The sequence below is a fragment of the Panthera uncia genome, chromosome B4 (assembly GCF_023721935.1).
Source record: "Panthera uncia isolate 11264 chromosome B4, Puncia_PCG_1.0, whole genome shotgun sequence".
Lineage (NCBI taxonomy): Eukaryota > Metazoa > Chordata > Mammalia > Carnivora > Felidae > Panthera > Panthera uncia.
The window spans coordinates 125,063,532-125,076,951 of NC_064809.1; the positions used below are offsets into that span (position 1 = coordinate 125,063,532).

The window sequence follows — 13,420 nt, forward strand, 5'->3', positions numbered from 1 at the left end:
ATAAAATAAAATAAAATAAAATAAAATAAAATAAAATAAAATAAAATAAAATGCCTCAAAACCCATCATCCAATTTCTTGGCCAAGCTGGTCAATTTCTGCTCCTAAACTTCTCCTACTCGATCTGTCTTCTCCCATCTGTTTTAACCAATGAAAGTCACATTTATGCAGAACATTGTATGAGCCAGAAAAATTATCGTGCTCTATTAAAGCCACAAAAGCAGTACTCACAGCTGAACATAAATGTGATTACAAGTATCTTTCAGTCCAACAAAACATGTATAAATACCGATATAACTATACATATGAACAGTATAAAAGTTAAAGGTTATCTCTGGGTATAGGATACGGATCATTTCAATATATCTGAATACAGATTTCTCCCAAAAAACTTTGACAAAGAATATGTGTTGCTTTTATAACTGAAAAATATTTTAAAATTTGAATCACCACGTCTTCTTGTTATATTGCATGTTGATTCAAAATACCTCAGGGCAGACAGTGAAAAATACATGTGTTAGTTTTACTTTCCATGACAGGTTCAGTAAGTTAAGATCTGCAGGATCCTAATTAGGAATACATCTTCTGGGGGTGGCTGGCTACCATTTGAAAGACTCCAATCAGAAGCCCACCTTCCAAATGCTGAGCTGAGCTGATCAACACCAGACAGTTGTCATCCCCTTCCCCTTCCCCTTCCCCTCCTTCTCCTTCTCCTCCTCCTCCTTCTCCTTCTTTTTTGAAGTAGGGTCCAGGCCCAACTTGGGGCTTGAACTCACAACCCTGAGATCAAGAGCCCCATGCTCCACTGACAGCCAGCCAGGCATCCCTGGAGGTTCTCTTTAAAAAAAAAAAATTTTTTTTAACGTTTATTTATTTTTTGACAGACAGAGAGAGTGAGCGGGGCAGGGTCAGAGAGAGAGGGAGACACATAATCCAAAGCAGGCTCCAGTCTCTGAGCGGTCAGCACAGAGCCTGACATGGGGCTCCAACTCACAGACCATGAGCTGAAGTCGGATGCTTAACCAACTGAGCCACCCAGGCACTCTTGGAGATTCTCTTTTAATTAGCATCATTAGAAATGAATTTTCATGGGTGTTCAAGACATGTGAATTGTCTAGAAATTCTGCACATGAAGAGTGAATAAAAATCTAAGTAACTTCCAAAGGAAACAAACAAAAGTCTAAGGAACCCAATGACTGAAACCCTTCAGAATTATTAGGAGCCCCAACTGATCCTATAGGCGTGTAACAGATTTGTTACATGTTATATTCTATGTTGTTACAGGTTATGTTATTTGTTACAATTACCAATTGTAACTATAAGATAGGGTGAATCCTGTCAGTCCCATATTGTCATTGAAAGAGCAGACCTAGACCTGCCGACTCTATTTTGTTCTGTGTCCTCCATCTTGAGTGACTATGTCGCCCACATGGCCCCCTTTCTGGAAAAACCACAGAAAGAAATTCCAGCTCAAACCTCAGACCACGCATCTCACCGCTGCGTCGGTGCAGGTAGGGGATTGAGCTCAAGCTAGCTCGAATAAAGGCTCTTTGCTTTTGCCTCAGACTCGGCTCCCTGGTGGTCTTTGGGGATCACGAATTCTGGGCATAACAGTCATCCCAATCTCAAGTGAACCTTTCTTGCAAGAGGCTGTCCCAGTTCCTAAGAGGGCACAGGGCTGGCCCTCACTGAGCTTATAATACAGGTCCTACAGCAGACAGACCCTCCCCCGATGTTGGCTTTGTTGTGTCATTATTTGTACTATTGCTAGTGTTATATCCACACCTCACACCTTTGCCCAAGCCTCTCACACACAGCCCGACTGTCCTGCCATGTCTTCCCTCCTCTGCTGGACCTCAGGAGAAATTTTAAGTCCTGGCTGCTTCAGTGAAACATCTCTGGCAAGTCCAGACCTGGAGATGTTCCCTCCCTTTGTTCCAAACTCCAAAGGGCATCGGGAGCACAATCCAGATCACTGTCATTGTCTTTTTTTTTTTTTTTTAACTATTTTTAAAATATAATTTATTGTCAAGTTAGCTAACATACAGTGTATACAGTATGCTCTTGGCTTCTCCAGTAGATTCCCATGATTCATTGCTTACATACAACACCAGTGCTAGTCCCAACAAGTGCCCTCCTCAATGCCCGTCATCCACTGTCATTGTCTTCTAATCATCTCCTGTCTCTAATCTCTCTTCATCAGACTAAAACCCCGAAAGGGCAAAGGATCCTGGCCCTCTAGTGTTTGTTTTAAGCCTCTGCCAGAGACCAGGAGCTAAAACATTGGTTTGCACTTAGCCATCTCCATCCAAAGTGTGGCCCCTAAATCAGCAGCAGCAGCAGCAGCAGCAGCAGCAGCAGTGAGGGCTCATATCTTGCGAGAAAGGCAGACTGCCAGGCCCCACCCCAGCTCCACGGATCAAAATCTGCATTTTAACAAGAGCCCAGGTGATGCGGGTGCACTCTACTACCAAAGCACTGAGTAAACAACTGGTTATTGATAAATAAAGCTGGCCTCCCTCCACTCCTACCTGACCTCCTCCTTCACCTTACCCCTGCAGGGACTGGCCAGTGCACTAGGGAGAACCATCACATCCTGGACTCTGTTGATGGCAGATTTATTACAACAGTTCTCTGATAGATGGAAAGAGAGTTTCTAGGAGGAAAAGTGCTTTTTTCTAATCGAACAGAAGCATCTTATGGACTAGAGGTTGCTCTGATGACCCATCCTGACTTCCCATCAAAAACACTTCTTCCATATTTGAATGACTGAAAAGCACCAACACCACCCACAGAGGCTGCATTATATCCATCTTTCAGAGACCAAGAGAGGCTAAGGACACTGATTTAGTTGGAAACCCTGGGACTCAAATTCCGGTGCTTCCTGAAAAACAAAAAGAAAAGAAAACAAAACACCCCAGAAAATCAGTTCTATGCTACAGGACACACAACTGATGCCTCAAGGGCAGATACTTTGTCTGTTTTGGCCACAGCTGTTTTCTTTGTTGCTAGCACAGTATCTAGCATATAGGAGGAGATCAATAAACATTGAATGGATCGATGACTGAGTATTTCAGTCACAGCCGGCAGACTCCTGGATATTCACGACCATACAAACTACTCCTGGGACACAAGGGCCAGCCCACACCTTCCTCCCAAGCCCAACTGTAGAATCCTGTGGAACTTCCACTATGTGATCAGCAAACTCCTCTTTATCCTCAGCTTCACCTGGCTTCATTCCAGCTCTGCTCTTGTGTGAAAGGACAGCTGTCCCCCGATCTCTGCCTTCCCCAAAGGAGAACCCTTTCCCCTACTCTTCTCAAGCAAGTACGAAATGGCTAGAAGGCGGGCCTCTGTCCTCCAGGCTTCCGGCTGTCTGCCAACTCTTACTGGTTCTCCCTCTCCTGAAGCCCCTATTCGTCTTTGGCTCAGCATCGTTCTCTCTGTCCTTGTCACTGTCATCTGGAAGCTCCTGGTTACTCTTCTCATTGTCTGAAGACCTCAGCCTCCACCACACGTCCTTCTGCCTCTCCACCTCAGTTCCATGATGGGAATGGTCGGTTCACAACATCTGCCACTTCATGTGGACCAAATTTATGTTCTAGCTCTTGGTGTCACCAAAACCAGCACAGTCCCCAAAAATCTCAAATGTCAACATCAACCCCCCCCCCCATCCAGCCCCCTGCTAGCCTTCCCAGGCTGCCATTGCCCAAATTCTTCACTGTCATCATGAACCCCAGTCCACCGGCTTTCTTCATTACTGTCCAACCAGGTCTAGATTTTCTTTCTATTCTCTCTCATTCAGCTTAGATGCCATGGTTCATTATTATAACCTCCCTCTGCAAGCATGCATGCCTCCCTTAGCCCTCCTTCTTTCCAATTATACTGGCCTGGAAAAATCCAGTCATTCAGATGAGCACAACCACACTTGTTTACCATGGCTCTACTTGGGAAGCCAAATGTTGGGGTAGGAAACCGCACTATCAAGCAGGCAGATTTGTTCCATTTAATCATGTCTGATTTCAAATGGTCAGTCAACTACTAAGAGGTGCTATTACCTTTCTCTGGTAAACTCACTGTGCTATTATCTGAGATATTTATTTCATACATTCTTTTTCTCCTGTAGCCTTCTCTTGTCCAGATGGCAAATTCCAGGAATGTTCCAGGATACAGTGTGGGACCCATCTTGTTTTCTCTCCCCAGGTGAGATCTCCCATTCCAATGACTTGGGAGACGGTCTCCGGGCTGATGTCTCCCACTTTTGTATCTCCAGCTCTGGCCTCTCCTCTGACCTCCAGACTCACATGTACAATGATTTTCCCTACCACGTGTGCCTCAATCCCAATTTCCCCCTTCTCCACCCCCTCTTCTCCAGAGCTTCCCGCCGCCTTAAAGAGAACCATCATCTACATCAATGCTCAAGCCAGATACCTGGGTACCAGTTACCAAGTACCTCAATTCCTTACTCACTCCTCGTATCTTGTCAAATCTGGCCATCCTCAAACCCTGCCATTTTTACCTCTGAAACATTTATTCTGTCCTTTGATACACCCACTTCTTTCCAGTTTTACTGCCACTATATAAATCCAAGCCGCCATCATCTCACGCGTGTGCCCAGTATGATAGCCTCCTAACTCAGATCACACCGGAAATTATTCAACGTCTCCCCGCAGCTCTTAAAATAACCCCCTCTTTGTCATGTCTGTAAGGATCTCACGGCGTGACCTCTAACTGTCTCTACGTCCTCCTCTCTGGCCAGCATCCCTTCAATTCTGCTTGCCTCCAGCCACACCGGCCCTCTCACTTCTGGAACACACCTCAGGGCCTTTGCAAGTGTCTTCCCTCTGTCTGGAATGCTTCTCGCTCTGCTCTTCACTTGGCTAAGTCCTTGTGATTCTTGAGGGCTGTCAACTCACAGGGGTCTTCTCAGAGGGTCCCAGGCCTCAGTGCCCCTCCCTCACGTCCTCCGTCCTGCTCTCTGGTTACCTCCTCCTCCTCTGCACACATCAAACTTTGGAATGATACAATCGTCTGATGGATTACTTATGTAATGGCTGCCTCACTCACTACATTTCAGTCTCCACTTGGGCAAAAACCAGGATGGCACCTAGGCACACAGGAGGCAGCCCTTAAATGGATGAACGAGCAAGTGAATGAACATGCCAGACAGCCTTGGCCATCAGGCAGGCACCTGGCAGCCTTCTCTAAACAAAAGCTTGCCATCTTGCTGCCGGACTCCACAACATGTATAACAGGAGAAACAGAAGCCACACAGCACCTCAGGTAGGTCCCTACAGTTGCAGTGAACCCTGCAGAGACCATTTGGTACATTTGAGGTCACCTGCAAAGTTCACTTTGGCAACTCTCTTTCCTTTCTCTGCTCCACGAGGAGGAACACACAAAGGGGGTTTGGCCTCTCCCCCCGAGTCTAAGGCATCGCTCCTGGAGGCCCACCCTACAGATGCTTCCTCCCTCCCTCTCTTCTCTGCACATCAGGGCCCAAGGCATCTCCCTCCTGTAGATGATCCTTGGGCTTGTCAAACTGGCACTCCCAATTCCTTTTTTCATTTGGAGAATGGCGTTTGGCCTCGGAGGCACTGTTTAAAAATTAATCACGTGAACTACAGGAGTAAAAGCCACATGCAATATGCTTGGGAACAAACATTGAAAACTTGGGAGTTCGCCGTGTTTCAAAGGACTCTAAGGGCCCACTGTCGCCAGCTTTGTTCGTCTTGATCCCGCTGTGAAGTCAAATCCTCTTGCTGCAAGGAAACATATCCCTTCGCTCTCAGAACCACGATGATGTGTCAGGTCAAGGGTGGAGGGCCTCACCAGGGTCTCTGGTCTGGTCTTCAACCACCCATGTCACACACCTTTGCAGTTAGGACATGCTGCCTGCAGCCTGAGAGTTTTACCGTCTTGTCTCCACTATGTTCACAGCAAGCTCCGAGGCATGGTCTGCATTCTATGTGGGCCTCACAGCATTTACAGAGGATGGGGAGTCAGGACTTGGGCTCAAACATCAGCTCTGCATATTGGCTGTTCAGGATCTTGACAGGTCATTCAACATGCCAGGGGCCCCCATCCTTTTTCATGAAAGCCCGTGGCAGTACTGTGCACTAATAGCTGTTGGAAGCATTGAGGGAGATCAAAAGAATATCCAAAATATGATTACAGCAATGTGAGAGGCTAGAGTAGTATTAGTAACATTAAAATGAATCAGTTGGATTTCAGCTGCTTGACCAACCAAATTCTAAGAACTTGCTGTCGCACCTACAAAGTTGTTAGAGGGGCGTCTTCATCCGTGTGGGCTGCTTGGGTAAATACCATAGACTGCGTGGCTTAAACAACAAACATTTATTTCTCACCATTCTGGAGGATAGGAAGTCCAAGACCTAGGCTCTGGCAGATTCAGCGTCTGGGGAGAGCCTCCTTCCTAGTTTGTAGACAGCCATCTTGTTCTTGTGTCTGCACACGGTGGGCTTTCCAGGTCCCTTTTATAAAGGCACTAGTCCCACTCGCACGGGCTCTGCCCTCATAGTCTAATCATCTCCCAAAGACCCAGCCCCCTAAGACCATTGCACTGGTGGTTAGGATTCAACAGGCAGATCTTAGGGGACACAAACATTCAGTCGTAACCAAGGTGGGGAGGGAGGTAACAAATATGGGTGTGCCCTCGTCCTGCCTCAAGGCGGTGTATAGGGTGTATAACACTGTACTGTAAAGGGAGTAGTATTCAAAAGGAAAAAGACATCCTAACATCTGCAAGGGAAAAAAAAAACCTGCGCTGAACACATTATTCAATAAATGGCTACTCTTTTAAAGGGGCCATTTCTGTTCTTTAAAATTAAACGGACTGCTCCGTGAAGCAGATTATATCTCAAAACTCAGTGCCAGGAAATGATTCTCTTTTGAACCAAACCAATATGCTTCCTTGGACAAGACAATAGCTCCTCTTACAAAACTCATCTTGTTTTCCAGAGCCACCTTTAAAAAGGTAAAAAGAAATAAGGGAAGTTAATTTTAAGAATACATTTAACTTAAGCTAGCATGTCTAAAACATTGGCATCTTAACACGTCACCAACGTAAAATATTATTGAGATATTTTATACTCTTTTTCTCTCATTCTAAGTCTTCAAACTCCAGAGCTCACCTAACAGGAACAGCACCACTCAGTTGAACTAGCCACATTTCAAGTGCCCCAGAGCCACAGTGCTGGACAGTACAGGAAAGTGTCTTCTGAGCCTTCTTGACATCCTGCTTCAGGAGGCAAGCGTGGCTGCAGGCCTGAGACAGAGCTGGAGCAGAGAACCCACAAGGCTCTGCAATGACACAGACTGGATCGATGGCAGCTTGAGTGGGTGGCAGTGGAGCTAGAGGGACTGGAGGTCACCAGACGTGGGAGCGTGAAGACGCTGTCTTCAAGAAGGAAGACAACAGGGGCGCCTGGGTGGCTCAGTCGGTTAAGCGTCCGACTTCGGCTCAGGTCACGATCTCGCGGTATGTGAGTTCGAGCCCCGCGTCGGGCTCTGTGCTGACAGCTCAGAGCCTGGAGCCCGTTTCGGATTCTGTGTCTCCCTCTCTCTCTCTGACCCTCCCCTGTTCATGCTCTGTCTCTCTCTGTCTCAAAAATAAATAAACATTAAAAAAAAATTTTTTTTTAAAGAAGGAAGACAACATTTATCAGGCAACGAGTGCCAAGCACCATACTGACGCTTCCACACGGTCTTAGCTCACTCAGTCTTTACAACCAAGCTGTGCAACTCTACTTTCCAGATAAGGGCACCAAGACTCAAAAGGTTAAGTGATTCTCATCACATAGTGGGGGGACAGGAGGGCAGCCTGGGATTAACCCCAAGGCTTCTGACTTCAAATCCAATGTGTTTTCTTCAGCATGGTATTAAAGGCCTCCACAACCTCCAGCCCACCCACGTCACACTTTCCAATGCAGAACAAGCACCCAGATGAAGGACGCTGTGTCTGTCACATTTCCCTGCCTTTCTGCCTGCTTTGACTTCTTCCTACTGGTCTACCTCCTGCTTATCTGCGTGGTGAGCCTGAAAGACATTGGTTCTCAATTGGGGGTAATGTTGCCCCTGACCCTGGGAACATCTGGCAATGTCTGGAAACATTTTTGACAGTCAAGACTGGAGAGAATGGGGTGTTACTAGCATCTAGTGGCCCAGGAAGTACCACACATCCACTGTGGTCATCTTCCTCCAAAGTCACCACCTCCCTCGGCCCGGGGAGGTGGACTGTGTTCATCTGCATCCCAGGGACTTTCCTTAATTTCCACCCTTTCTATCGCATCATACAACCCAGATTCTGCTTTTTAAGAGCAGAAATTCAAGTTCCATTGAGATGTTGACTGGCAGGCAGTGTGACTATCACTTCTCACACAGAGCTCTCTCTGGGGTGACACAGGTAGAGAGGCAAAAGGAAAGAAAAGAGTCGAGACGCAATCAAAAACTTCCACTTACAATATTAACCTCTTTCAACAATGCATTGCCAAACAGATCTTTAATGCAAATTGATCTTTCCTGAGGATACACGCTTTTCCTGGGGTCAGACTATAGCTCCGGGAAGGCTGATTTTTATGTTTTTCTTCTGAATGTTAAATCAGCGCTTAATCATATCCATGAGGCTACCCATTGGAGTGTTTTGGTCTTCGTTCTTTTGATTTTCACTCTGGAAAGGGATGATTTAAGCAGGCATTGCCTCCCATTTCCATTCTGCTTAAGCAAACACTCATAAGCACTTAACAAGGGCGGAGACGAAAAATGCACTCCAGTCTTCCCGGCTGCTGGAGGGTGATGTGTCTAACTTGCAGAGTCTATTTTTCCTCTGGGTTTCAAGGCCTATGGAGATTTTATGTAAATATCTCTTGTGGCAAATGGTAAGAAGGTAGCTATTTCTTTACCTTCTCTTGACTCTGCCACTTTCCTCCTCATTCCACTCTGCACGTGTTTACGGGGCACACACTCTATTCCAGGCACAGGGCTTGGAGCTGAGCATAAGAGAAGGGTACAACAGGGTTCCTGCCCTTGAGAAGACTTGTGAGAGTGTAGGGACCAGACAGACGCAGACACCATGAACAGGAACACAAGACAGGACCAGAGAAAGTGCTCGCAGGGGAAAACATCTGGGCTGAGCCAAGGAGGATGGCACAATTCAAATGGCTGCCAAGGGAAGAAAAGTCATCCCTGGCAGAAGGAGTCCCTCAGGAAAGTTCAAGGGCATGCCTGGGACCAGGGGATGGCAGCTAACCATTCCTTCCAGAGTCAGGTAAGGAGGCTGATGGGTGGAGGGGAACGAGCCTGGGTGGCCTTGAATGCTAAATGAAGGAGAACTTGGACTTCATTCTACAGACCCTCAGGAGCTGCTGAAGACTCCTAGGCAGGAATTACACCATCTGTGGTCAAGAAGACCAACAACTCTACGAGCAATATGAATTCTGGGTTGGGCAAAGAAGAACACACATCCCAGAGACCAACTTACAGGCTTCTGGTGGCAGGCCCAGCTGGGGGCCATCCCAATAGCCATGTCCTTGTTTGGGGGACATTTCTGTTAACACGATGCCAATTTGGTACATATATGGGTGCAATGGACTGAAGATCTGTGTTCCCCCAAGATTCATATGATGAAATTCTAATCCCCAATATGATGGGATGAGGAGGTAGGGCCTATGGAAGGTAATTACATCACAAGGGTGGAGCCCATGCATGGGATTAGTGTCCTTATTAGAGGCACTCTTTCCATCATGTGAGGATGTAAGAAGTCAACTGGAAGGGTATCATCCCCAGAACCTGACCATGTCAGCAGCCCGATCACAGTTACTGTGACAAATGCATTTCTATTGTTTGTAATCCAGCCATTCGGTCTGTGGTACTGTGTTCCAGAAGGCCTAGTGGACTAAGACAGTGAGGCAGCACTGTGCTGAAGGATGGGGCCTCTAGACGCCCAGGATCAGTCATGGTTGGTCTCAGTGTGCTTGAGCAGTACTGTTCTCCTTTGCCAGGGAACAGTGTGGGGAGTCCTGGTCCTACACTGCAATAAAAAGTCACAGTGTCACCAAAGCCACAGCAGGGAAAGTGAAAAGAAAATTCCTCTTTTAGACAGAAACATTACTTGCCTCAGATCACAAAGACTCTATGCCTCCCAATTTCAAGATATTTGAACCATACTGTGTGATAGCTTCCAAGTGTGACATTTTGACCCTGTTCCACGTTCCCCTGATTTGGGCCACATAAACATCCTTGTGACTAAAGAAGAACGATGCTTTTCTTTTTACTGGGTTAGAATTCACTTACCATAAAAATAACCATTTTAACAACACAGAATCCAGCAGCATTTACTGCATTTGTAGTGTTGTGTGCAACCACTGTCTCAATCTGATTCCAAAAATTTCTCATCACTCCAAAAGATAATCTCATACCGTTAGGTGGCCACTCCCCATTTCCCCTCCCCTGGCCCCTAACAACCACCAATTTGCTTTCTGTCTCTATGGACTCACCAATTCTGGATATTCCATATAGGTGGAACCATACAATATTCCAGCCTTCTGTACCTGGCTTCTTTCACCTTGCATAATGTTCCTGTGCTTCAACCCTGTGTTGTAGCATGTATCAGTGGGTCGTTCTTTTTCATGGCTGGATAATATTCCACTGCAGGGATAGACCACATTTGCTGATCCATTCATCGGGTGATGGATATTCAGGATGTTTCCACCTTTTAGGAATTCTGAATTGTGCCACTATAAATGCTTGTGTATAGTATTTCCTTGAGAAGAGTGGCTTTTCTTAAGGTTACCTAAATCCCTTTGCTCTATGCACACAGGGAGGTCTATTATTATTAATGATTTTAAATTTCTAGAACCTCGCACTTGGGGAGCTCAAGCAGTAGCAGCTATTTAGCAACTACTATGCAGCTGGGTCCATGCTGGGCACTTGACATTTTCATCTCATTCAACCCTCAAGACTCCTAACATTTGTGTATCTTTGGTCCACTGTGGAGAAGAGAAAACCATGGCTCAGTGCGGGTCAAATGCCACACATGTTACACGTGTAGTATGAGGTAGAACCAGGATGAGACACAGTGGGAAAGTGCCCAGCATTTTATCTGGCACAGAGCAGCTAAACAATGAGTATGAATGAATAAATGAATGAATGAATGAATGAATGAATATCCTATTAATTCACCACACACCTAATGGCAGTTTGATAATTAAAAAACAAAAGAACTTTGGAGGAGGGTAAAAAGGAAGGTACTACAGTCGATTATTTATTCTCATAACTAATTATCCTTTTATGGTATGAAATGCTTGGTGGGTGGCTGTATTAGTTTCCTAGAACTGCTGGAACGAAGTTCCACAAAATGGGTAACTTGGCAGAAATGTATCATCTCATAATTCTGAAGGCTCCATGGAAATCCAAGATGGCAGCATGAGCACTCCTGAAGTTGCCAAGGGAGGACCTGACCCAGACTAGTCTCTGAGCTACTGGTGGTCCCTGGGCTTACGGCAGCACAACCCCAGGATTCACGGGGCATTCTCCCCGTGTGTCTATCTCTGTCTAAATTTCCCTTTTTATAAGGACAACGGTCATACTTGATTAGGGCCCAACCCAATCCACTATGACCTCATTCTACCTAACTAGATCTGCAATGACCCTATTTGCAAATAAGGACATATTCTGAGGTACTGTGGATTAAGACACCACTAAGATAATGAATTTTGCAGAGATGTAATTCAGTCGCTAACAGTTACCTTCATCATCACGCAGAAGTCAAGAAAAGAAACGACCATGAAGGCAGAGAGTCATGAAGAGGCACTTCAGTCCTACGGGGTCAGGGATAACCTGTCAAAGAACAGCAGGACTGACTCGAGGACACTGGAGAAGGACAGGCTGGCCTGGACCTACCACAGGTCTCAACATTCTAAATGATGTGAAAGAAAGAGCATGAGACCAAGCTTCAGGAAATCTAGTCCTGCTCAACCAGCAACTTACACTGTGACTCAACTGGACACTCACCTCCTCTGGGCCTCAGCATCCAATGATAATAAATGCAGGTTCCATAACTGATCTCTAACACCCAAAAGGCACCTGATTGTCAGTTCCAAAGTCCATCAGGAGATACAAACCCCACCTCTGCAATGGTGCAGAACTGTTCACGGCTTCTAACAATCTCTTGCTGCCTTCGCTCTACATAAGAACTTTGCAGCCAATGGTCCTGCTACCTTTAAGGTTAGAGATTAAGTCTCAGGCATCCAGGCTTCTATCAAAGAAATCAAATTATTCCGACGTAGCTCACTCACACAACACATCAGACAGATGAAGCACAGAAAGTAAGCAGGCTAGTTAATAAGAGCTAGTTCATTAGTTGTGAGGCTGTCAGGAGAACCTAATCGCTGTGATAACACAAAGCTGTCCCTCTCTTCAGAGTCAAGCTAAATGCTTTCCATTTTTATCACCCAATTCATAACCGTGCTGTCTGGCTTTAAGAATCAATAGCCTGGTGGTTTTGGTATCCACTAAATTCGTCTTAGTTTGGACGTTTTTCATTTCCCGTGTCACTTGAAGAGAGCAGGATAAGGTAAATTGCTCCTCTCATGGCATTTGTTTTTCCAAATCTATAATTTCGCACTGACATGTTCCGCACACCAGTGAAGGCAAAGGGGGAAAGGAAGACTCTCTCAGAAGCCCCATTCCAAGATCAAGGAAGCTTCCGACTGGGATCACGTGGGACAACCAATTTAACAAGTTTCACATGGGCAAGTGTCAACTGGTCTACCATCACCAATGGGTGATCCCATCGTTCACTTCGCAAAGAACTGTTATCTAACACTAAGTGCCAAATCCTCGGCTAATTTACATGAATGATCTCATCAGTCCTCCCAAGGCAGCTGCCTCCAAAAATGCCACTGTTTTATACACACGCACACACACACATATAATATATTTACGTATTTTGACACATAGCACGCTGAATTGGAAACTAAAAAAGGAAAGCAATGCCAGCATGGAAGATAAGAAAGCAGCAAGAAACTTAAAGAACAAGCACACATTTAAAGCCAATCAATATAAACATGCATAGACTCAAAATCACTGAGTTTAAGCCTAAATGAGAAGTTGGAGAGGGAGCAGTTCTCAAATTGAATACAAGTCATCTAACTGCGGCAACTGCGGCTCAGACAAGGGAGTGACATCCCGAAGTCACCCAGAAAGCAAAGGGCACAGTTAGGTCTGGAACCCAAATCCCTGCTTTCCTGTCCTGCTGCTTCTGTTTTATCTTCTTCATCATCTTCAAATCAGCACATATTTTTAAAAATGTTTAAAGGACCCAGGGGTGCCTGGATCAGTTAAGGATCCGACTCTTGAGTTCGACTCAGGTCATGATTTCAGGATTGTGAGATCAAGCCCCA

General features: G+C 45.8%; 1 protein-coding gene across 1 annotated transcript in view; it reads right to left on the bottom strand.

Moving 5' to 3' along the window:
- Positions 1-13,420, bottom strand: part of LARGE1 (LARGE xylosyl- and glucuronyltransferase 1) — a 538,562-nt gene that overhangs the window by 401,599 nt on the left and 123,543 nt on the right. The window lies entirely within an intron of this gene.